Raw genomic sequence first — 27,286 nt, forward strand, 5'->3', positions numbered from 1 at the left:
AGTTGGCATGGGCTGGCTCCCAGTGTACCTCTGTTTCATAAAATACTGAAGAATGATCATTAACTATAGTTAAGACAGGAAATAAAAACTCAAAGCTGGAGAAAGCAGTGCAGTTTTAAGTCTGAGAGTTGAGTGAAGTGCTCACTGGGCAAATGAGTCCCAAAGTCAGAGCAGGAAGATTAAGGATCACATAAAACTCTATGTTTCCCATGGGTGCCATACAAACTACCACAAGTGGATTGGCTTAAAACAAAAGAAATTTGTTGTCTTAGGGTTCTGGAGATGACAAGTCCAAAATCAAGATGTTGATGGGGCCATGCTCCCTCTGGAGGCTTTAGAGAATGATCCTTCCTTGCCTCTTAGCTTCTGGTGCCCCAGACATTCCAGTCTCTGCCTCCATCATCCATGTGCCTGCCTTCCCTCTGTGTCTGTGCCCAAATTTCTCTCTTCTTATAGGGACACCTGTCATTTGGGATTAAGGACCCACCCTTCTCTCATACATTTTAACGTAGCAAATTAATACTGTGACAACCACATCCCCAAATAAAGTCAAGGTACAGTAGGGTTAGGATTTCAACATACCTCTTTGGGGGACGCAAATTAACCCATAACACTGGGATGGCATCTGGTCTTAAAGGTTCACTTCAGACATGAGGCTGTGAATAATGTGAAAGAACTGGAAACTTCTTTTTATTTGGTCCTTTTTATATTTGGCAGTGAGGTGTGGAGGTTGCCTTGTAAGTTTAAGGCTACAGAAAAGAAATAGTTAATAGACTCTTTCCTAGTCTGAAAGAGAGAAAAATGTATTAAAAATGACAGGCTAGTTTATCCCTTTTTAAGAAATCATCCATGAGTTGGATAATAATAGCTAGTAGGTGTATTTTTTTTCAATGCTTTTATGCTTTTTCTAAGTTTTTATGTTTTTATAGACTAGAAAACTTTGATCACAGAAACTTCCCTATCATGAAATCTGGTGGCGTAATCTTGAACGTAATTCATTTAATCCACTTTTGATATCTTTCACCAAGTATCTTGACAATTTCTAAAACTGACTTTGAGGTGAGCGCTACCAATATATAATATAAACCTTAAAGTAAATGTAAAAGGTCTAAAGAAATACTCAATTTCTTTTTTTTTTTTTTTTTTGTCTTTTTGCTGTTTCCTTGGGCCGCTCCCACAGCATATGGAGGTCCCCAGGCTAGGGGTCTAATCGGAGCTGTAGCCACCGGCCTACGCCAGAGCCACAGCAAAGCGGGATCCGAGCCGCGTCTGCAACCTACACCACAGCTCATGGCAATGCCAGATCGTTAACCCACTGAGCAAGGGCAGGGACCGAACCCGCAACCTCCTGGTTCCTAGTCGGATTCGTTAACCACTGCGCCACGACGGGAACTCCAGAAATACTCAATTTCTATGTCCTAGCTTAGAGGCAAAGTTATGAATTTGGTTTGAAAATGACTTAACAGATTTTATTTGAAGTGCTCATTTTATAGAACACAGAAGCTAAGCATATTGAACTAGAACCCCAACGAGAGTAAAAAAAAGCCACGGTGAACACTCACAGAGAGGACGGTATCCAGGAAGTTTAAAGAAAATTGTGATTTTCCACAAGAGTTTTGACCTGTAAATGTGGAACATGCCATAGAATTCCCACTTGAATATCATGGGTTCATGATCAATGCCCATGTCTGGCAATGTCTTATGAATATCTCAATTCCTGTTGCTATTTTAGGTTTCTACGTTCACCTTATTCTTAGTATTGTAGGAGGAGAAAGAGAGGCAGAATGCCTTTTGAAGCCTTGGGAGGAAGAGAATGAGGAATAAAAGTTTTATGCATTTTTTAATTTTAAAATGGTCATAAAGATTCTATGCAATGATATGCATAAATTAGTATTACTTAGGAGTGAAAACTCAAGAAGTCTCCACGGTAAAATTGTAGATCATAGTCTTACAACCTAAGACCATTACCTGACAGCTAAAAGTTAGCCTTCTTAAGCTATTAACTACTGTATGGAGGTAAGGGGATGAGAGGGAGAGGGAGGGAAGGAGAGAGAAAGGGAGAGAAGGAAGGATGGAGAGAGTGAGGGGGAGAGGGAGTGGAAGAGGGAGAGAGAGTGAGAGAGAAAGAGAGAGGTTGTGATTTTTCTTTCAGAAGTAGGAATGATTCAGTGAGAATGATTTTGTGACCATAATGAGATACATTGAGTATATGCACTTTATATAAAAGATAAATACTGTAGTTATGTTCTCAAAATATTAAGGCAGGTAGTTATTGGTCATTATAACTATTTGATGAATCAGCACAAACATTTTTTTGAAACAGAAAAGTACTTCTGAATCAGAACAGTGCAAATCACTGTGATAAAATAGAGGAAAGTCTGAAAAAGCACTGGCTAAAGGGACAGCTATTGTATATTAAATGTTATTTTATGACAGACTCTTTCTGTATTTTGTATCAGAGAAACAAATATTATTAACCCTGTTCTCATAAGATGAATTTAAACCTCCAAGAGATGAAACCACTTGCCAAATATTCCACTAGCATAAGTGGGAAAACTGGGATTTATCCTAAATTATAATTTACTCCCAAAATCTTGTCATCTCCATTTTTTTTACAGATTTGTATTAGCCTTCTGTCAGTACTGTTAAGGGCTTCCCACTGCTAAACATACATTTTTAAGAAGTCGGCATTGAATTACTGCTTCTGTTTTGTCTTATTTATTTCAAATGAGGTAAGGTCAAAAAGTAAAATAGATTGGAAAAATAAGTGCACTCACAGGATATTCATTTTCAATGAATCATTAAGGGGCATTAGAATGTTCTAGAAGGCTGTTCCCATTTTCCACCTTGGATTTCTCATGAATTATCACTCCCTCCTCCAGCACGGGGCCAGTATTTGAGACGAATGTGGCACTTGACAGAGCCCAGATCTGAATAGATGTGGGACCTAGTTTTTTGCTTCACAAGCTGATGGCCCTACATGAAATGATGGAAAGCAGAGCAATCATGACAGGGTGCTATGAAAGCTTGTGCAATAATCAGTGCTGGGCAGAAGGGGTTATGACCTTTTAACCAAGGAGACTGCTCTTTTCCAGTCTGATGCAGCCAACCCCTAGGCATGGCAGATTCACAGGGAAAAGAAAAAGCCCAGGGCACCCTGCCATTCCCGAAGATAAACAGCAGTTGAGACTGCCATTGCTCAATCTCTCTCTTGTGATCTTTCTATACCCAACCCACATGCTGTAGCTGATTTTGCAGTAGCTGACCCTCCATTCTTTAACCTTTGTCTTATTACCTGAGGCTATACTTTGGTAGTTCAAACACTTCAAGTTTTGGTTTAAGAACATTGCTCAAGTCTATGTAAATTTCAGTGTGTTGTACAGAAAGACTTCATTTTTGGATTGAGTTTGAGTCAGTGCTTGTCCTTAGGAGTCAGTGGAAAAGATGTGATCATAAATATATGAGGTGCTATGGGATAAGAAATGGTTTCAGAAAGGGAGGGAGGGAGAGAAGGAGGGAAAATGTGGTTGGGTGGTCGGCGCAGGGAAAGAGTTAGAGTAAGCCGGAGAACATTACTGACAGGTGAAAACCTAGCAGTTTCATGCAGATAGTAATCATCACTCTGCTGTAACAATAGCCACTCTCATCTGACAGCTGCGTAGACATTGGGAGCAGAAATGCTGCTCATTCTGGTCTCTCTCACTTTTGGTTTTGTGCTAATGATGATTTATGGGAATAATGGGATTCTGAAAAGACACATTTTTATTGCTTGTAAACAGGTTGTGATAACTCCTCTGCAAGAAAAACAAAAGGGAAAGTATTTGTTTACTTACTATTTCAGATTTCAAGACACCTGAGTTGTGACTATATCTGGGATGGATTCAGTATAGTGTTGATGTACATATAAATTGGTAACATTTTGAGTGAGCCTATAATCAAGTTTTAAAATCAGGCAAACCACTGGACTCAGCAATTTATTTTCTAGGAATTTATTTCTCAAAAGATAATCAGCAATATGTGAAGAGATTTATTTATAAATATATTCAGTACAAAATACCAGAGAAAAACAACCAAACAAGCAAAAGTCGGTGCATAAAAGTCTGGCTCTAAGGAATTAGTTGTATAAATTATCTATAGCTTGGACAGCTCTACAACCAATAAAATGAAGGTGATAGAAGAATACTTAATGACATTGGGAAATATTGCCAATATGCTGTTGTTAACTGAAAAAACAAAGCAGCCAAAAAAAAAATGACTTAGCAATGTGTTCAAATTTTTTATATGTGTATGCGTATATTTACATATTCATAAATACATGAATATATATTCATGTATTATTAGATATATTATCTAATATATATCTAATAACATATATCTAATATATAGTAATATATGATACATATATTTATATAATGTCATATAAAATATGTATGCAAATTTATCAAATAATGGAAAAGTACTACTGTGTGGCAACATAAATATTTTATATTTATATATAATATAACACATATATTACATATAAAATATATAATAATTTTTGTTTTTATTAGAAGATAGGGAAGCCAATTAATATAGGAGGGGGAACTTGGAAAAGATCAATTGGAGAAAATAGTGATAAAATATTGATAATATATATTATCAATATTATATCAATACATCTGTATATAATATATCATTATTATATCAATATTACCTCAGTGAGAGAAAATATTGATAATGAAATATTGATTATATTATATATTATCAATGAGGAAAATATTAATAATATATATATAATATAAATTACATTTTCCTTAAAAAGAGATTATAATTACATTAAATCTTAAATCTTAAATTTAACCTCTGTGCTTTTCTATTTTTATTAACTTTAATTAATTATAAAAAGAACTAAGGGCTTTGTTTTTAAAATTTATTTTTAGTACCTTCCATTTTGTTCTTAAATATTTATGCATACATTTTATAACAAGTGAGTTTTTTAAATCCTAAAGAAAGAAATTAAGTGGAATATTTTTGGGTTTTTTTGGTTGTTTAGTCTTTTGGCTGGCCTGTGGCATATGGAGTTCTTGGGCCAAGGATCAGATCCTAGCAGCAGTTGCTACCTAAGCCGCATCTGCAGCAACATCTGTTCCATAATCCACTGTGCCAGGCCAGGGATTGAACCTGCATCCCAGCATTCCCAAAACACCACTGATCCCATTGTGACACAATGGGAACTCCTAAGTGGAATGTCTTTGAAGAGGAATCCAGGGAAATTTTCTAAATAGCCTTTGTTAATACTAAATATTAAAACCCTAACTCTATACAGTGCCAATAATATGGTCACTCTGGCAACCTCATGAAAAATGTGTGTTACTACTCTTCCTAATGAGGTAGGCTGCCTACTCTGGCACAGTACATGATTTTGGAGTAACACCTTTAAGTAGGGAGCAAAGATTAACTCTAGAAATTCAAGAGAATCATTGCCAGATACAACAGGAAAGAGCATAGTCAAAAGTAGACTACATGTGATATAAAATAATGGGTTCTCGGAGTTCCCATCGTGGCTCAGTGCTTAACGAATCTGACTAGGAACCATGAAGTTGCCGGTTTGATCCCTGGCCTTGCTCAGTGGGTTAGGGATCCGGGGTTGCTGTGAGCTGTGGTGTACTGTAGGTTGCAGAAGTGGCTCTGATCTGGCATTGCTGTGGTTCTGGCGTAGGCCGGTGGTTACAGCTCCACTTCGACCCCTAGTCTGGGAACCTCCACATGCCACGGGAGCAGCCCAAGAAATGGCAAAAAGACAAAAAATAGTAACAATAATAATAATGGGTTCTCTATATTTTTAACCTGCAGTACTACCACTGAACTTTTGCTTAACATTACTATTCAAATATGTTAAGCAAAGAAAGGAATTCAATAGAAAGGAATTCTATCTATAAATATTCAGGAACCCTTTTGCCTGGTTTGTCTGTGCCATATTGGGTAGCAAATAAAGAGGTTGGGGAGATAGAGAAATGATATAACATTATGGGAAGGAGCCAAAGCCAAAACTAAGGTATAGTCTCTTGGTTGGGAGCCCTGTGTTGTAAGAGATAAATGAGTCCCTGGGTACGTGTATCTGGGTGTGTGGGAGGGAGGGAGGGCTGAGAGATGATGGTTTATCATATAAGTACAGTTGCTACAGTTTTCCCTGTGGTCATCCTTGCATGTACATGCCTTACACAGTGAAAGTGTCTTGATCACTAAATCTGTACATTTCAGACTCTATGAAGGGTTTCTCAACTCACAAGAAAAGTACATGAAGTCCTAATTCAGTGAACTTGCATCACCTTATTAATACTCATTTCCTAAGCGTAATGTGAGCATTGCAAATTAAATTATTTTTGGGTTCTTGCGTGAGAATTGGTGTAATCCATAGTAGGTAGTCACACCTCAGACTTTATTAATTTCTTCAATATCCAATCAATTCTAGACAGATTCCTCAGGCATTTGGGTCAGAGATTCATTAAAAGAATGGTTTAGTTGATATATAACCTGGCATTACATCATTCTGAATTGTGTATGAATAGGGATTATAAAAAAAAAAAAAAGATTTGCTAGTTTGCTGGAATGTAGTCTCTGTTCTACAGAGCTTAAGTTTCCTGGTGTAATATAGGGTCTTTGTTTTGTATTATGGTACCCTTCCTAATTATATGTGTACTTTGTTGAAAATACTCTATAAAGGCCAAAGATATTTGACTAAGAGGGCTTGCAAAGCACATTATTTAAACAAGAATTTTTATGTAGCTATAATAATATGAAAAAAGAACAGAAAATAAGTAGATGAAATTGTATTTCATTCTATCTTTCAATCAGTTCCCACATAGTACAATACAGTTTCTTTCCTCCTTCTGCTCTCCAACTGAGCTTTCCTATGAGTCTTTCATTAACCTTTTTTTCCAGTTTCATTCAGAATTACATTTTATTTCGCTCTGCTTCTATGTCAGTGACACAGGAGCAGTATGTGGAAATTTCAACCTGTGAGTGTTAACCTTAAGAATTCTTCCCCTGTTCTCTTTCACTGTTGCTCTTTTCACCTTTCACCTTTTTTCACCTCTCCTCACTTTCCTCCCCATCCTTCCTCATTTGTATCTCATTTCTTCTTTACTTATCCTGGCTGCTGTCTCCTCTCTCCCTCTCCTTTCTCTCATCCATTTTTTTTCTCTTTCTTCTTTGTCCTTCTATTTAAAGACTAGACATAATTAGTGGTGTCCTCATGTTGATTAAGATTGATTGAACACTGTTGCCTTTTAATACTGTTAGAGTTTATTCAGTACGTATTGTATTTCCTCCTATCTTCACCACTCTAGGAGGGTGGGTACTTTCATGGTGCCCATGTTACAATGTGTGCTTTAGCTAACTTCAACAAATTTCCTGTGTTTATCTCAAGATAAACACACCTCTGTCTGATTCCAGAGTCCATGCCCTTAGATTAATCATTGCTGAATGCTTTCTCCCCTTTTAATCAAAATCTCCTGAGAGCAGGTCCCTTCCTTCTGCTGGGTTCTAGCTCTTTGTAGATCTGCAGTCACCCAGCACCATGTTCTCCCTCTTCTACGCACATAGTATCCCTGTGCCTGTGTTGGCTGAAACTTGTGGAACAAATCAGTTGAATGAGTTGGGGATGTCAACTTCTTAATTTATAGTTAGGGAAACAGAGGTACTTGGTTGACAGGAGAAAGCTCCGCCAATCCTGGTATTTGTTTTCTTAGAAAATAAATCCTGTGTTCTTGGCAGTTTTATCTTCCATCCCTTTAAAAGTGGATATGGGAGAATAGCAGTCCTCTGTAAAATTCTAGAAAGAGCAGATAAACCATTTCTATGTGGATCAGGCAAAAATGTATACCTCTGCCTCCAATCTCTGATTTATAATTTGCATAAGAGGAGTTCCCATTGTGGCACAGTGGTTAACGAATCCGACTAGGAACCATGAGGTTGTGGGTTCAATTCTTGGCCTTGCTCAGTGGGTTAAGGATCTGGTGTTGCTGTGAGCTGTGGTGTGGGTTGCAGACACGGCTTGGATCTGGCGTTGTTGTGGCTCTGGCGTAGGCTGGTGGCTACAGCTCTGATTCGACCTCTAGCCTGGGAACCTCCATATGCTGTGGAAAGCAGACCTAGAAAAGGCAAAAAGACTATATATATATATATATATATATATATATAAAATTTACATAAGATTTGATGAAAATCAAGAAACACAACAATCACTATCTCATATTACCCTCATAATGTGGTAATTATAGCAAGAATTTATGTACCCTTTTAGTATTTTAGGAAACATAAAGCTCAGAGATACTAAGTGACTTAATAATAATTCAGCATCATAAGTACCTTCTCCATTCTCTTCAAAGAGCCAGAGGCTTTACTTATTTTATCTCTGATATGATGTCCTTTCTGTTACCTCATGCTACATAAGATCAGCATGTCCAAAATTAAATTTTTCCTTTTCCTCAAACCAGTTATTTTGGTACTTCCTTATTTTAATTTATGATACCTCAATTTGTGAGCTCAGCCTCTCTCATCACTTAAACGTTTGGGAATATTTACTTTGTCTTCATCTTTTGCTCTCACATTCAGTTAATCATCAAACCCAACTGATACTTTTCAATAAAAAAATTTTCTGTTTTGTTGACTCTGCTATAGTTCAGGTTCACCACTCCATGATTATTTATCACAGTTGGGTCTAAACAAATTTTCTTCCTTTAATGACTCTTTTCTTGTCTCCTTTGCATGCTACTGTTTTTAAGTAGTTTTCCTAAAAATGATTTTCATCATCTTAAGAAACTGTGATGGCTCCATTGCCTCTGGTCCTGGTTCTTAATTATTCGCTTGAACTTTCACAGTATGACCTCCTCAGCATGAAAAATATTTTACCTATTCAACACAGGGTCCCATGCCATTGTAGAGAAAATTTCTTTTTCCAGCTGGAATGGCTTCCTCATGGTTTCAAACACATGTACACCCTCACACACTGTCAATTTCAACTTCTCTGCCTTTGCTGATAATGTCCTTCTTGTCTAAAATGTCCTACTTTGTTCATAACTGAGTTCGTTTTTTGGTAAACAGACTTATTTCTCCCTTCTTTCAATTCTTCTTCCCTTCCTACTTTCCTTCCTTTGTCAAACCTTGACATTTCTACTATGTGTCTGTCAGACATCCTGCTAGGACAGAAACAAAGGATATTCATGATGTAATCCTTATGCTTAAAGAACTGAATATCAAGTGAATCCAGTGTATCTATGACAAAACTTTGTTCCTGTGGTGGTTCCAGTCTATGAATTCATACTTCACTAGTAATTGTCATCATTTTTGTGATCATCAGGAAAAAATTCAGCAGTATATCCATTGTGCAAAACAAAGCATCTGGCTTTGAAGATATAAAAAAGAATCATATGATTTGTGATCTGGTGGAAAAAGCAGGTTTTATATTAACAAACTTTAAAATTCAAAAATATGTATAATAGTTGACAAGAGTCGATTAAAATGTGCTCAAGGAAGAAAGCTATGAGCTAGAAAATTCAGGGAAATCTCAGAATAAATGGGGCTTTTGTTGGTTTGGGGGGAAAATGTGACTACAAATAGGTGCTCGATGAGGTGATATGTTTCATATCATTTGATTCTATCATGTCTTCTAGTACATTCTAATTTTTTATATCTATGAATTTTATCTCACCAACTTCCTGGTAGGTTCCTCAGGAGGATATGTGTTTTCATATGTTTGTTTTTGTCTCCTAGAGCATCTAGACCTGAACTGGGCAATAAACTGTAATCAGTTGATTGTATATAAGCATTAAACTCCTCAAGCAATAATACTGTGCATTTAAGTTTATCACCATCGAGTTACTCCTTCCTTCTACAACTCACCCAATTTGAACAGTTTTGATTGTTGTTAAAAACCAGTATGTAAAGGGATTAAATAATTTATCCAGTACCTTTCAGTAATTTTTTTAAAAATCTTCAGTGTGACCTGGGATTAAAACCCTCAGATCTTCTTATTTTCATTAAGATTCTTTGGAGGTATCTGTGAGAGAAGTTCATTATTTGCTTTTTAAATGCATCTATCATCTTTCAAAAGTGTTCACCAAGGTGTTTTTTTTTTTTTTTTTTAACCTTCTCGTATAATCATATAGACTTACTGACTTTGTGGAGGCTGACAACAATAGCACTATTCTTAGCTGTACTGTTTGTCCTCATTAAATATTTCTTAGGCAAAGATGTTCCCAAAACATTATTTCCTGAACCATGCTCATGAATGCAGTCAAAGACATAGAAAGGTACATGATTTCAGACTAACTGTTTTAATCTAGGATCTCCTATTTTTCAACTGTGGGTTTGGTACAAATTGCTTTACCTCTCTGAACTCAACTTTCAGAGTTTTCGAGTTTCATAAAATCAAGCCAATAATACATCACAGGATTGTATGGAGGGTTAAATTAATTTTACCTAAAAATATTATTTAAGAAAGGTGACTTCTTATTTTTCCATGAATTTTTTTTCATGGAAGCTAATGATAGCACATAAAACTCACATGGTCTGTAATTAGGAATTCTGTGTTGATTTTTGAAAGGTTAAGTACAATCTTACCGCTACAGTTTTCCCATGGCCTGTAGCACAAAGAGAAGACCTTGTGGATTCTCTTTGAGCGAGGCTTGTGAAATGGCTAGGTTCTGAGCATGAGTCATTTATTGTGACCTTATTTCTGTGTGCATTGAAGTACACAGAAAGAGTGAAACATTTCAAGTGGCTAAGGCACACATTTTGAGACCCATGGAACTACTAACATGATATAAGGTACCAGAGCAAACACTTAAAATTAAAAACAGCTGCCAAACATTCCCAGAAACCATGTCATGCACTCTGTTGTCATAGTAATCCAGTCACTGTTTGTGTTTTGTTTAATCTTAAATAAAATACCATCTACTGTGCTATGGGTTTCCATCTGAGAATGGGAGATGGTGGTGTAAGACAGAGAGATGACAATACATTAAGCATTGTCTTTCTGCCAGTGTGAGATTGCATCAGAGAGATTTTTGTCCTACTTAACTGTCATGAGACAGGGGAGTTGAACAAAGGAAGATGAAACATGAAGATTTTCTACTTTTATGTTTTACTCTTGTTTTGTTTCAGGTTATATAGATTGTATTTGAGAGGTCAAACAGGAGATAGGAAAAAAAAAAGAATATATTGTATTTAGGAAAATGGGTATATGAGGGTGATTTTATTTTTTCTTTCTATGTCAGTCATTACGTTAACCCTGTTCTTCATAATTTCATCTAATATTCTTTATTTTTTATTAAAAATATGCTAAGTGTTGACCTCAATAGCAATAGGGAGAAAGTTGGTGTCCAACAATCTTCACTAAGAAAAAGATTGTTAATCACTGAAGAAATACAGGATATGGAGATGTAGATAAAATTAGTGTCCTATTTCCCTCTATTTGGAAAAGAAGACTGGTGCAAAAAGGTTATTTACTACCAGAATTTGGGTCAAAAGTATCATTCTTTGTATGGAGGGGCTGGAGTGTCCCAAAAGATATTTATTGAATTTTAATGTGGCATAAGTCTGAACTAGCTTGCAAAAGGTGTTGATAAAATCAAGTAAGTGCTTAGCCTTGATTTCCATACATGTAGGCACACATGTAAATTTTAGTTTGGGGTAAGTGCAGAGATTAATGTCTAATTCAATGGACAGTAATGGGATTTAGGACATTATTGAATTTACCCCATACTCCTTACCAAAAACAATTCAACAAACTATTTCAATGCCTGTTGATAAGGAGTGACATTTGTGTAATTCGTGATAGAGATTATATGCTGCAGTGGTATTTGTGAATTTGGGGTTTATAAAAGCTAGAATATATTCCTCCCAAATGACAAGAATCTACCAGAATGTTTCCCAAAATATCTTATGCAGTACAATGGTAATGGGCGTCATGTGAAGAGTTCAGTAGTATGATTGATTTGGGAAAAATTTTTCCCAAAAAGTTATATTTCTTTATTGCAGAGCCACTTAGAGCTTTCTATAGGGTCAAATATATTTTAAATCTCCAAAAGGGGATGCAATTTATAGCTACATGGGTTCCCTTTTTCTTAGAAACATTTGCTAAACTATTGCTCTACATAAAACACTATATGAAATAGTTTTCTACAGTTCAAGTAGAAATATACATTATATGTAGTCAGGTATAATAGCTATTTGTAGGTGAAATAGACTTTTTTTGTACTTGTGACCATATTAGTATGACTGAAGAATAGGAAGTATTTTATAAATCATTGCAGATCATTATTATATTATCACCATACAGAGTTTGTGAAGAGTTTTTAATGCATTCAGTTTGAGTGTGTCAGAGATGCATTTTAAGGGAAGGTAAGGAGTTCCTATTGTGGCTCAGTGAGTTAAGAACCTAACATAGTGTCTTTGAGCATGGGTTCAATCCCTGGCCTTGCTCAGTGGGTTAAGTTCTGGTGTTTCTTCAAGCTGTGGCATACGTTGCAGTAGCGGCTCAGATCCCATGTTGCTCTGACTATGGTGTAGGCCAGGAGCTGCACCTCTGATTCAACCCCTTGCCTGGGAACTTCTACATGCTGCAGGTGTGATCATAAAAGAGAAAAAAAAAATTTAAATTCAAAGGAAGGTAATACATTTCCATCGCTCATTTCTCCATCTGATTTTATAAGTATTTCGAAGCTTAGAATCTTTTGGAAAACACATTGTGCAAATTATCTTTTTCATACACTCATGCAGATACCTCTCCTCTCCAGTCAAACAAAACAAAATATTCTTGTCATTTTCAATCTTTTGCATTTGCAGAAGGATTTTTAAAACAAATTAGAGGTGCCTCTGCTTCATACTAACCCCTCTTTTTGTGTGTCATCATCTAGAAAATCCAGAATTAAGATAAAGGGGCAAAACTATCTTGACAAGTTTATTTAAAATGCATATGCTCCCCGAAGGAGTATGACTTGTGCAGTTCAGTATGATTGCATTTATCCTAATAATTTCCCCTTTTATACAGAACAGGCAAGTCTGGGGATTCTGGCCAGTTAAATAGCTTGAGCTAAGTGCTGAGAGGACAAAAAAGGGATTGCAAGCAGAGACAGAGTACAGCAAGCAACTCAAGACACGTCCTCCACTTAAATACTTCGGTTTATGGCCAGTTTTAGTATTTAAACAGTTGGTTCTCCAGTTACAGTGTGTGCAGAAAACAACATACTTCACTGCTCATGAAAAGATGAGAGGTATCCAATTGGATATAGATGTGCTTTTTCTCTTGTGAACTTGATCTGAGAAAGAGAAATTATGCCATAGGCAAGCAATAGTCACTATTGCCAGGAGATAGATAACAAATAAATAACAGTCACTGGGCCATGAGAGAGTAAGGTCTGATGGTCATTTGTCTAAGGAAACATTGAATAAGTCTCTAAGAGGCATTGAGAGTAGAATTGAGTGGAAGACCCTGAAGCATGGATATAAAAGTTTGGGTATCTTAATCTAATGGCTTCAGTAGAATTGAAGCTCAGTGAAAAAAAAGAATGATTAGTTGATGTGTTTCTAGTTTGGTAAAATTAAATTTTTTAAAATAAACACACTGGTTGGGAGTATTGGCAAAAATGAAGTCGTAAGTTTGGAAATAGATGACTGAAAATAGGTAAAGTCCCAGAACTGTACCATCAGAGATTTTTTAGGGCTTCCAGTTGAAAAAATGAAAGCTTAGAAAATTAACTTGTCAAAAGCCACATGGACATTTGGAACCAGGAAAATAAATGAAGTCACTTTGTCTGTGCACCTCCTTTATTCTGTTGCTTCTGATAGAAGATTCTTGATACTTTTGGGATCACTGATAACGCAAAGTTGGTTCTAAGGAAAAAAGGAAAGAAAGAAGGTATATACGAACATTTATACAAAAATAAGCCTAAAATTTCAAAAGATTCATAAACTTTGGACTTGTCAGTGACTCTTCTAGGCTTTCAAGGAATCTGGCTCCAGAGGCCAGCTCAGTCAAGGAAAGTGTTCAGTAGAGCATGGAAACTCAAGCCTGTGCTCTTTAGCCAGAAGATCAGAAAGGAAAGCCTTTGAGGGCTGGAGAGTGTTGGAGAGAGTGAATGGAGGAGACAGCCTGTGAAAATGGTCTCACAAAATGTATATGAGTGTTTGGGCTCACCCCTGAGCCAGCATCGATCTCACGCTGAATTGCATATTAAAAGTTTTGAGAACTGAACTATGGAGTAGACTATAGCCCAGACCCCAAACTGGCCACTGGGTGGGGGACACACAGGAAAATGTAAGTGGCATGGCAAAAGTTTTGGATAGTGAACTGATGCTGGAACCACAGTCCACAGAATGTAAGTCAAAATATGTGGAAACTAACCAGACTACTGAAACAACAGTGACAGAAACAACCACAACAAATCAACATTCTCCATTGGATTTAAGCAAGTTACATAAGTTAAAAATAGAAGGATGAAGAATGATGCCATTCAAACACCCATCAAAAGATAGCTGGAGGGTATATATTTATATTATACAAAATAGGCCTCAGAGCAAGGAAAACTTCCAAGAATTTTTTCAAGTATTACATGGTGATAAAAAGATCAGTTCACCATAATTATTCTGAGTATATATGATCTTAACGAAACTTCAAATACCTGAAGCAAGAATGGATAGATCTGATACAAGAACTACACAAATTCATAATTATGGCTCTGAAGACTTCATTACTTCTTAGTATTTGATAAAAGAAGTGGATAGTAAATCAGCAAGTATAAAGAATTGAATATCACCATCATCCAGTTGGGTCTACCTGATATTCATAGAATATAACACCCAGCGACACTAGACTCCACATTCTTTTTTTTTTTTTTTTTTTTTTTTTCTTTTTATGGCCACACTTGCAGCATATGGAAGTTCCTAAGCTAGAGGTCAAATTGGAGCTGCAACCTATACCACAGCCACAGCAACACCAGATCCTAGGTAGATCTGCAATCTACCTTATGGCAATGCCAGATCCTTAGCACAGTGAGGGAGGCCAGTGATCAAATCCCCATCCTCACGGACATTGTCAGATTCTTAACCTGCTCAGCCACGATGGGAACTCTGTCTACATTCTTTTTGATTGTCCATGAAATAATCCTCAATATAGAACAAATTTTACATTATAAAAACAAAATTTAACAAATGGAAAATAAGTGAATTCATTCAAGGTATATTCTCCAATTAAATCAATAAGAGAAAGATACATGGAAAATCCTCCAATGAAAGCATTCTTTTAGATATATAATCCATGAAGCCTCAAAGGAAATTAGAAAATGTTACCTTGACTTAAACTAAAATGTAAATACAATATATGAAAATGTATGGAATGAAGCCCTAACAGTGCTCTGAAGGAAATTTATAGCATTCAATTCTTGTATTGGAAAAGAAGAAAAGTCTCAAATCAACAATTTGTTCCCACCTGAAGAAACTGGAAAATGTAGAGCAATATCAACTGAAAAAAGAAAGAATTAAATAAAGGCAAGGACTTAAATAAATAGGCCTGGACTTCCTTGTTCACCACTCACCTGTGGCTTCGTAGGCCCTAAAAAAAAGAAAAAAAAAGCAGCTTTTTCTTAGAAAAGATCAGTAAACTTGTAAATCTCTAGGTGGAATTACCAAGTAAAGACAGAATTATTGTTATTAGCAATGAAAGAGACTATATCATTATAGACATTAAAATGCTAATAAGGAAATACCAAGAACAATTCTAAGCACATACATTTAACAAAGCAGATGTAGTGGGTCAAATTCCTTGAAAGCCACAAAAATACTAAAACCCACTAAAGAAGTAGAGAACATGAATGGACTTATGTCTATTAGAGAAATTACATTTGTAGTTTAAGATTTTCCAAAGAGAGATTCAGTCCCAGATGGTTTCAATGCTGAATTCTGCCAAACATTTCAAGAAGGATTACCACCATTTATACACAATATCTTCCAAGAAATGAAAGAAGAGAGAATACTTCCAACTCACGAGGGTAGAATTTCCCTGATGCCAAAAGACAGTACAAGAAGAGAAAACTAGAGACCAATTCCTCATGAACATAGCCACAAAAATCTTCAACAAAATATTGGCAATTCAATTCTAGTCACATATAAAAAGAATAATATATAACAACCAAGTGAAATTTATCCTGAGATATAAGGCTAATTTAACATTTGAAACACGATTTATGTAACCCACCCTATCAATAGGTTAAAAAGATAAACCACATGTTGGTAATTATTCATGCAGAAACAACATTTGACAAAATTTAACACGTGTTCATGAAAAAAATCCCTGAGGAAACAAGGAAATGAAGGAAACTTCCTTAAGCTGATAAAGGGCATCTATAAAAAAACCTTTATCTAACATCATACTTAATGATGAAAGGCCAACTTACTTATCTCTAAGATTTTGAATAGGCAGAATGTCCACTTTCTATATGCCTGTTTAGCGATGCCCCAGAGGTCCTAGCCGGTATGTTAGGGCAAGAAAAAATTAAAAATACACATAGGAAAGAAAAGCTGAAATTATCTCTATTTTCAGATAACATGATGGTCTACATAAGAAAATCCCAAAGAAACGATAATAAAACTCTTGGAACTAATAAGTGAGTTTAACATGTTCTCATTATACAATGTCTCCATACAAAAATTAATCATATTTCTTTATACTATCAATGAATAATTAACAATGGCAATAAAATACCTTTTATGTAGCTTCAAATAAGGCAAATAAGTATAAATCCAGAAAAATGTATAGAACCTGTATGCCAAAAATTACAAAATGCAGACATAAGAAAAAGATGAACAACAAAAAAGGTACCTAAGTAAATGGAGAAAAATACAGTACTCATAGTTGGAATACTCAACATAGTTAAGTACTAATTCCTACCAGACTGTTTTATAGACTTTTAAGGCTACATAGAAATATCAACATGATTTTTTTTTTGCATTTGTAGATAGCTGATTCTAAAATTTATGTGCAAAGGCAGAAAAGTTATGTGAAAGAAAAAGAGGATTTTAACTTTTTTTTTTTTGCTTTTTATGGCCACACTTGTGGCATATGGAAGTTGCTGGGCCAGGGGTCCAGTTGGAGTTGCAACTGCCAGCCCACACAACAGTCACAGCCACAATGGATCCTTAACTCACTGAGCAAGGCCAGAGATCGAATATGTGTTCTCACAGAGACAATGTCATGTCCTTAACCTGCTGAACCACAATGAAAACTCCAAACTATCTTATTTTATTTTTAATTATTTTTCTGGCCACACCTGTGGCATGCAGAAGTTCCAACACCAGAGATTACCTGTGTCACAGCAGCAACTCTGGATCCTTAACCAGCTGCACCACAAGGAAACTCTGAAACTATTAAAAGTTATCAGAAAGCTATCCAGAAAATGTAATATTAATCACAGTAGTCAAAATAGCATGATATTAGGAAAGGGATAGGCACATAGATTAATGAAATAGAATAGAGTCCAAAATATACTCAATGATGTCAATTCATTTTTGACACAGGTGCAAAGGCAATCCAATGGAAAAGGATAGTCTTTTCAGTAAGCAGTATTGGAAAAACCAGGCATCCATCTACAACAAAAATGAACTGTGACATATGCTTCATACTATACACAATTAAACTTGACTTTAAAATGTAGAATTTGGAGTTCCTGTTGTGGCTCAGTAGGTTAAGAAACTGACATAGAGTCTGGAGGATGAGGATTTGATCCCTGGCCATACTTGGTGGGCTAAGGATCCAGTATTGCCACAAGCTGTGGCTCAGATCCAGTGTTGCTGTGGCTGTGGCTGTGGCGTAGCTTCCAGCTGCAGCTCTGATTTGACCCCTAGCCTGAAAACTACCATGTGCTACAGGTGAGGCCCTAAAGAAAAAAAATAAAATTCAGAAGTTCAGTACTTTTTAGAAGAAAATATAGGTGAAAATCTTTGTGACTTTGAATTAAGCAAAGTTTTCTTAGACATGACACCAGAAGCATGAATCATAAAAGAAAAATCTTGGTAAATTGGACTTCATCAATCTTAATAAAATTAACAAACAAAAATCACTATGTTTTACAAAAGCCATATAAAGAGAATAAAAAGATGACTATAGAGAGGAATATAATTAGAAATCACATATTTAACAAAGGACTTATATTTAGGATATATATTTAAAACCCTCTCAAGACTTAGTAAGAAAATAAACAACAGTTTAAAAGTGGGTCAACAATCTGAACAGATAAATATTTCATTAAAGAACTTATACAGAAATCAAATAAGCACATAAAAAGATGTCCAAACTCCTTAGCCATTAGGAAAATGCAAAATAAATAAATAAACAACTATACACCTATTATAATGTTTGTTTGCATAGCAAAACCCGAGTTCTTCAGCTGACTTATTTTAGTAAAGAGGCAAGAACAGTGCTGGTCTTAGTGCTTGGCTTGACTGAGAAAATACACTGAAATTGATATTCTGGGCTTCCGAGGCTACATAAGAAGTCTTTCATCTTCCTCCTGGTCTCTTCGGATACCTACTCTTGTAATGTTTGTTCTGAGAGAAACTATTGGCCATGTATATTGTAAGGCTACTTTGCATCCATCATGTGTGGCCAGAAAGTGATGTTGACTAGCCACCAGAAGTTATACCTATCCTGTGACATGTGAACATAAAGAAATCATCTTGTATATTTCAGCCCAGTAGACTCCACATGTAACAAAATCAAGACCCTGGGCATATGTCCATAGTTGGGCCATCCTAATCATCTCTAGCTGTTCTAACCACTCAGCAAAAACGCCAAGTGGAGCTCTAGTAGTCTACCACTTATTTGATAGATACAGAAACTGAGGTTCTTTCTCTTTAATTTTCTAAACAAACATTTACTGAGTAATAATCACATGTCAAGTATTGTGCTCAGGGTTTTGCATCATTATCTCCATTAATCCGTATAACTCTATGAAGTAGTTTCTGTTATCATTGCAGAGTTATTGTTTTCTATATGAGGAAACTGAGATTTGGATGGAATATATATTTTTCCTAAAATTATTTATTTGGCAAATTGGATTACTTTTGCCAAATACTGCATTCCTTAGTTCCTCTCTCACTGAAAATTATGTTCTGATGAACTCAAGACTGGCCATGAGTAAAGTGAGTGACATTTCCAGGAAGAAGATTCAGGAGTCAGGGTGCTGATTGCCACATCTCTTTTCCCTCTGTTTCAGTGATTGAGACACTAATGGATACAGGCTGTTCCACCAGCCTGATTTTCAGAATGATGGCAATGTGAAAAGGGTTATTGCTTATCCGTGGTGAGTCTTGTAATATGAGCGAGACAACTATGATGTTCAGTTCCACTATTACTGAAGCAAACCCTAGCCTATCCTCATGATACTTTCACATAGCTCGTAAATAGCAGAGTTGAGAGTCCATCTACTTATTGGTGTACTTTACCGAATCTCAAACAGTATGTTAGAAGAAATTTAATTTGGAAAACAGAAGGCTACACGCGAGACATTTCTTTGAGAAGAACACATCAAATGTCCTACTATCATCATTTCAGTCTCCATATATAAGGATGCTTTAAAATATACTTTACGGGGAGTTCCCGTCGTGGCGCAGTGGTTAACGAATCCGACTAGGAACCATGAGGTTGCGGGTTCGGTCCCTGTCCTTGCTCAGTGGGTTAACGATCCGGCGTTGCCGTGAGCTGTGGTGTAGGTTGCAGACGCGGCTCGGATCCCGCGTTGCTGTGGCTCTGGCATAGGCCGGTGGCTACAGCTCCGATTCAACCCCTAGCCTGGGAATCTCCATATGCCGCGGGAGTGGCCCAAGCAATAGCAACAACAACAACAAAGACAAAAGACAAAAAAAAAAAATATATATATATATATATATATATATACTTTACGTGTTGGCTATTCTTTCAAGGAAGTTTTTTTCCCCTTGTATCTCATTATATAGGAAGATTAAACTTTTCAAACCAAATGATCAGGCTGTAAGATCTAGGAAATACAAATATACTTAAGGGTAAGGTGGAAGAGATTTGAAATTTAAACTACATCAGAAAATTCAATTTCTTTCATCCAGCAAATATCCTATTGTGTTTGTTGTTTTAGCTTACTGGGGTACAAAAATATTAGATTTTCCAGAGTAAGGAGGCCATGTGTGAGGAGGAGAGAGAAAGGATGAATAATCAGAGGAATTTTGATAAGGGATATAGTACATTAGGACCTGTAGAGCATCTAGGAGGGAATATTTAATTTTGATGAGGAGGTTGAGAAAACCTACCTCTGATATGATTAGAGTTCCTCAGGCATTAGGACAAGAGAATTATAAGCACATGCAGATGGCCCGAAGTGAGAAAAACCTGTACTTTTCTGGGAATAAATATTTTAGAATTACTGAGGGCAGGGTGTTTTTTGGGGAATAGTGGATGAGCCACAAACCACAACTAGTAGGCAGCACTAAGGGAAGTGCCCCATGAATCAAAGCTAACTCATCATTTTCCTGGATCTTTGAATCATCAGACTGCCTAGAGTTGTTCTATTCAGTGTAATAAACAGCTTTGTCTCTGAGAAGGAGATGAAATCATGAGCTCGATTCAACTAGTCTATTAAGACTGGCTTTTGCTGAGGAGGATGAGGCAAGTTTTATAATATTTACACAGAATAAAAACTGCTCACTTGTCTTGCATTCCTCTTAAAAGTAAATAAGCACATAAAAGTTGCCAAAGAAAAAGTAAGAAGTACAATTTAAGCTAAGTGAGGTAAAGTAGGAAAGTAATTGCTTGCTTGGGGAAGGAAATGTCTTAGCAAAAAATGGGATCAAGGGATTGGATATCTATTTTTTAAAAAAAGAAACTTGATCTTTGTCTTACTCCATACCCCATATAAATTCAAAATGGATCATCTACTCACAATTCTAGAGCTAAAGGTCTAGCGCTCTGGGAGGAAAACATGGAGGAGTCTGATTTAGTGGTAAACAAGCTTACTTGTGTCATAAAAGCAAGAATCATAAAGGGAAAAATGATAAATTACACTTCATTGAAATTGAAAACATCTGATTATTAGCGGATATCATTAGGAAAATAAATATTCCCAGGCCAGGAAAAATATTTGCAAAAAAATTTGCAAGACATATATCAGACAAACTGTTGGTGTCAAAGATGTATAAATATCTCTTACAACTCAATAATAAAAACACAGACAGCCCAATCAAAAAAAAAAAAAGGGAAAAGATTTTACTTCATGGAAAGAAGTTACTGGGATGGTAATAAACACATACCAAAAATGATTAACACCATTAGTCATCAGGGAAATTCAAATGAAAACCATAACAAAATACCATTATAAACTCACTGAGATGTCTAGAATTTAAAAAACGATAAACCAAATGTTGGTAATTGTGTGGAGCAAATGGAGCTCTTCCTAGTTGGAATGTAAAATGATACAACTAATTTGGAAAAAGTTCTGGAAGTTACTTAAAAACCTAAACATGTAACTACAGTACAACCCTGCAATTCTAATCTTAGTTATTATCCAAGAAAATAAAAGTATACATCCACAAAAAGACTTGTTTAATAATATTCATAGCCATTTTATCTATAATAGCAAAACCCAGAACGTTTCATGTATCCACTAAACAGAATGGATAAACAAACTATGGTATGTATATACATACATTGGAATACTAATCATCAATAAAAAGGAACAAAATATTGATGTACACAATCACATGGATAAATTTCAAAACATTATACTGAGTAAAAAAAAAATGCAAAGGAGTACATTCTGCATGATTTCATTCCTAAGTAATTCTAGAATGGAAAAGTCAGAACAGTGGTCACCTCTGGGGAGGCAGAAGTAGAGATTGAATGGGAAAGTGTACACACAATTTTTCTGGAATAATGTTAATTTTCCATAAATTTCTAGGAGTTTTAATTACATGGATGGATAGATATGTCAAAATTTAGTGAATGTACAGTTAAGAATTGTGTATTATATATATAATTTTTCTTCATTGATAGAAAAAACAGACATTGGTCGTATTTAATGATATGCTTCCTGGAGTAGGCATGGTGGGACGTGTACTTTTATTCACAGTTTACTTTGAAATGCATCAAAAATTAAGATAAAATAATAGATGGATAGAGGGATGGATAAATGGATAGATGCATTGTAAAGCACATTTGCTAAAATATTACTGACAGAATCTAGATTGTGGGTATATAGGTGTTCACTATAAATTTTTTTAAATTTTCCTATATTTTGAAATTTTTCTGAAATAAAAATGTACAAAACTTTGCATTTTCCAGCATATTCTGGGTTTAAGATAATAATTTAGGCTCACATTTCTTAGGTAGACAACCCTAGAGCCATATCCACCCACTTATTCCCCTTCCATTAAAGCAGAAATGAACTCACAGGGTGGGTGGATATTGTCATGACTGTTAATAAGCAGCTTCTCACTACTCCTTGTTGCAGCATGCTGTCTCTGCCTCAGCACTGACACTGACAAAAACACAAGTCCCCACTTGGAACATAGGCTACAAGTGGGATGAGACTCAGGGAAGTATAGACAGTGAAGGTTGAAGGTTCCCCTAACAAACCATGAAAAAAAGGATTTTCATTAAAAGACTGACTTGTCCAGTTTGAGAGAAATCTTACAGATTTATTAGAATGCTTTTAATCTGAAAAAAATTGTATTCAACATACTCTCCTTTAAAATCTAGTGTTTCCTGATAATTCTTTTATTTCTTTTCCAAACAACAATTGCATAGACAATTTATTAGAAAACTGTCAATTATAATTTTTATATTTTCTCCCACCCCACTTATTTCCTTATTTGCAAGCTTCCACATCTCAGAAGAATTATCAGCCACCAAGTAACAGAAGCCAGAAAACTAGAAGAATTTTCTGGTTGCCCAATTTCCATTATACCCAGTACTCAACCCATCATCAAGTCTAGTTAATTTCAGATGATTTCACATTCTTCTGTTTCTATCTTTCCTGTCTTTACCTTTCTTCCAGAGGATCATCATCTGCTACTTGGACTATAGCACAAGTCTCTACTGGCCTTTTCACTTGGCCTCTTTCCCCATTCCAATCCATTACCCAAATAGCAGTGGGAATTATTTTTCTCAAAATGTAGCTGCATTATGTCACTATTTTGTTTAAAATCTTTCATTGTTTTCTCCTTGTGCTTAGTCTTAATGATCATTCTTTTTGATAAACCCTAAGTCTCTGCTTTACAGCTCACATCTACTTTTCCAAACTCATGCCATCCCATCCTCACCCTTACAAACCCAGCAAGTTCTACCTGCTGGGCCTTTCACCAATGGTACCTTCTCTCTGGAAAGCTCTTCTCCAAGCTCTTCTGTTCTTTGAGGTTTTAGCCTAAAATACCACCTCCTCATAAAGACCCCCCTGACCATTAACTGGTTCTCTGCTTTTTGATATCTCCTTAGGAGGAAAAGACCTCGCTTCCATTTTGAGATTCTCAGGTTTATTTTTCTTACTCCATTTTGGTAACTCCCCACATATTTTTAGAGTTATTTTAAGGGACCCAGGAATCTTTATGTAAGTGAAGAATTGCTTTTACACTGAATCGGTTTAATTTTATAGATGTTATTCTTCAAGAGTATGTGGATCCTGATATGATTAACAAAATTTTATCTGAATGTATTTATAGATTTCTAGAATTAGACAGTTTTTAACCCATCTATAAAGTAGACACACTTTCACATGAGCTTCATGGTATTTTCTTTAACAAAAGCGTGCCCCGGAGTTCCCGTCGTGGCGCAGTGGTTAACGAATCCGACTAGGAACCATGAGGTTGCGGGTTCGGTCCCTGCCCTTGCTCAGTGGGTTAACGATCCGGCGTTGCCGTGAGCTGTGGTGTAGTTTGCAGACGCGGCTCGGATCCCGCGTTGCTGTGGCTCTGGCATAGGCCGGTGGCTACAGCTCCGATTCAACCCCTAGCCTGGGAACCTCCATATGCCACGGGAGCGGCCCAAGAAATAGCAACAACAACAACAACAAAAAAAAGACAAAAGACAAAAAAAAAAAAAAAAGAGTGCCCCATCCACAAAAAGTTCTGAACCACTTCTCCATTTTATGGAAAATAAATTTAAATACAGTGATTGCTTTCCTATGATGTATTTTAATTTTCTACTAACTTGGATAAAGTTTCCTACAATTAGTACTAAAATGTTAGAAATGAAAGCATCCGTGAGATATTTCAGTTTAGTTCCTTTACATTATAGCAAAGGACATAGTAGGTTAGAGATTTAAAATGTTTCTCTGATCCCACAAATAGTAGGAGGGTATAGAAAAGACTGGCATTCTGTCTCGGAATCCCATGCTCCTTCCATTTCCCTCAGCTTGCTTTTGACACTGCCCTCTCAAAATTGAAGTCTGAGACCTGATTCCTGAGCCAAGTGTCCATCGAGTGGTCTAGTCCATTCATTTTCTTTCTCACTCCCTCCTGCTCTTTCTCTCTAATTTATCCAGGCTATAATCTCACTGTATGAAGTGTTTATTTTTTACGGGTAGTTAAAGAAATATTTAACCAGCTGCACATTAACATGAAAATGACCACACAAGAAAAATGGTTGCTAAGCAAAGGTAGCGTAACTCCCTGTAAATAATCAAGTAATTGTACTGAGAGCTATAAAACATGCACAGAAGCATATGTCACTGCTAAAGCATTCCTTCCACTCATTTTTCTCATTGCCTCCTAGGGCAGCATAAAACTAGTTCTTGGATGCCAATGGCAACAGACTTAAAACTTGACTTGTAACAGAGCTTGGTTCCCAGATGTTCCTGTTGGCTATACTGTTACATAGCCAATTTAACGATATAGTTGGACATTAAATGCTTTCATAGATTTCTGCTGCAAAGTCAAAATGAAGTCAATTTTAAGTAGTAACATAAAAGTCCTAGAACCCAGATGGTCCGGTATTCAATCTGCTAGATTTAAATCTGCTATGAGGACCTGGGTTTCATTGAGTTACAGAATTTCCAAATCCACAAAAAGAAATGTAAAACCTTCTCCATTTAAATTTATTTTCAGACCAAATTAATCTCCCAAGGATAACTAAACACCACCCCACACTATGTTTAAATAACTATGGTTGTCTCTGGACTGTAATATTATCATCCTACTTTCTCTCTTGTTCTCAAATGACTGCTTATAGGATTCCCTTGGTCAGCTTTCACGTAGATTCCTGGGCACCACCCTTAGAAACTGTGATTCTGTGAATCTAGGTTAAGATTCAACACTTCTTATTTTCAGCAAACAGCCCCAAATAATTCTGCTGAGGTGGCCATGGACCACACCTGGAAGAAACATGATGGCCTCAGTGGTGGTGACTATGTGTTACACAATCTTTTCTCATCCAAGCATGTGTTAAGGCCAGAGTGACTGAGACAGGGCAGTGCTCTGGGAGAAGTACAGCTTTCCAAGGCAGGCTCGGTTGAGGAACTCTTCTCTGGGATAGAAATAGTTAAAGACAGACCCATGCATACCGTGAGGTAAAAGAGCTGTACACGGCACAGATTTTGTGAGAAGATGAACTGCAAAACTGACAAGAAGATAATCTGATCCCCAACTTGGCCCATGAAATTTCTCATTCAGTCCTCACCTGACCAGAGGGCAGAACTACAGTCTTTCAATAAAGAATTACATGAAAAAAAATTACATCAATCAGGATGGTTATTAAACATTCTTTTAAAAGGGTCTTATTGAAGACCGATGCCACATATGAAATGATATTATTCTGTTGCTAAGAGTGCAAATGTGCCACTAAGAAGATCTAAACATGAGCGACAGGTGTTGTGATTAACCATATGGTTAAAATTCCTGAAAGATCTCTAAGAGAGGCAGTAATGGAAAGTAATGAGCTTCATCCCATTAGTAATAATAATAATAGTAATAACAATAAATGAGTTTTAAGAATACATTATCAGAATTATCACACTAATTCACTTTGGGGCCAAGTTTTCTTCAAAATCCAGTCAAGTTCCATGGCTTAAGATGAGCTCTACTGAAGAGGTTTTGAGTCTTTAGTCTTCACAGTTCCTATTAGCCTAAATTGCCACATATTGGTACCAATGTGTAATGGCTGAAATTAGGGTGATAGAACCTCATTTTACTAATGCTAAACAGAAGAACAGACTCTATTAGGTAGTGGACTTTTGGCCTAACTTTGGGACTGAGAAACACCTGTTGTATAAGTGATCTCCTATCCTCAAACCAGTGTCCTGGTGGACACAGGACCACTCTGCCTTCTCTAATTTCTCAGTTAATCTTGCAGATGCCACTTGTTTTGCCCATGTTACTACTTGTGTGACACCCTGTTTATTGAGTTGTAGTCATTCCTAAACTATGCTCCGAGACAATGCTTTTCTTCTACATTGAAATAAAATTACACAGAATAAGTCTTCTAATATGCAGGAAAATAATACTGTGAATTAATTTTAATTTTTTTTCTTATTTTTGGCTTTTTGTCCCCAGAGGCTCACATCTGCCACCACTCAGCCACTTTTTGCAACACATTTAGCATAAAACAATATATTTGTTTCCTTTAAGCATCCATAAATATTCTGTGGATTATTACTCAAATATCCATCACTTCCACGTGCTTTGCCACCTGAATGAGGGAAACCACAGGTGTGCTGATTTAAGCCATAATTAGAAGGATGTTCCTGAATCACAATGCCTTACTTCTACACAAACATGTCACCTTCAAAATGAGGTCATTATTGAGCCAATCCTCTGGTAAGAATGGTTTATTCAGATGGAAAAAAAGATAGGAGCTGGAAAGCTCAAGTGGGAGTTCTAGGGGAATTTCCAAGTCATGGAGGTGCCAACATGTCTGGAAGGGAACTCCTTGGCAATTAAACATCTAATTGGATTCCCTTATTGAAGAGGCTGGAGGTCAGATCAGCTTCTGTGATTCTCAAGCTCTAGGGCTGCACAGGGCTTGTCTCTACATTTGGAGCTACAGATATGCTTACATCAGACCAAACATTCATTCAACTTCATAACCAGAGCAGCCACTTAATTAACACATAGCCAGAGTAAATGCATACCCTCCTTGGGGGAGAAAAAAAGGAGGACTTTAAATTCTCTCATTTTAGTTGAGCAGAATAAATATATTTTTCTGAAAGCAGTTTGCTAATAGTCTGTCCAAAAAACCTGGTGATTTTATGTCATTTCTGATCATTCATTCTCATACTTACAGATTTAAAAAATC

At 36.3% G+C, this 27,286-nt stretch overlaps 1 protein-coding gene across 4 annotated transcripts in view; it reads left to right on the forward strand.

Moving 5' to 3' along the window:
• LOC102165580 (uncharacterized) overlaps nt 1–27,286 on the forward strand; it is a 1,236,614-nt gene that overhangs the window by 176,347 nt on the left and 1,032,981 nt on the right. The gene's annotated exons all lie outside the window — the stretch shown is intronic.

The sequence above is a fragment of the Sus scrofa genome, chromosome 1 (genome assembly GCF_054392235.1).
Source record: "Sus scrofa isolate SSC_HxYL_T2T_F1_AM1 chromosome 1, Sscrofa_HxYL_maternal_Yorkshire_Landrace_v2.0, whole genome shotgun sequence".
In the NCBI taxonomy this organism is placed as follows: Eukaryota; Metazoa; Chordata; class Mammalia; order Artiodactyla; family Suidae; genus Sus; species Sus scrofa.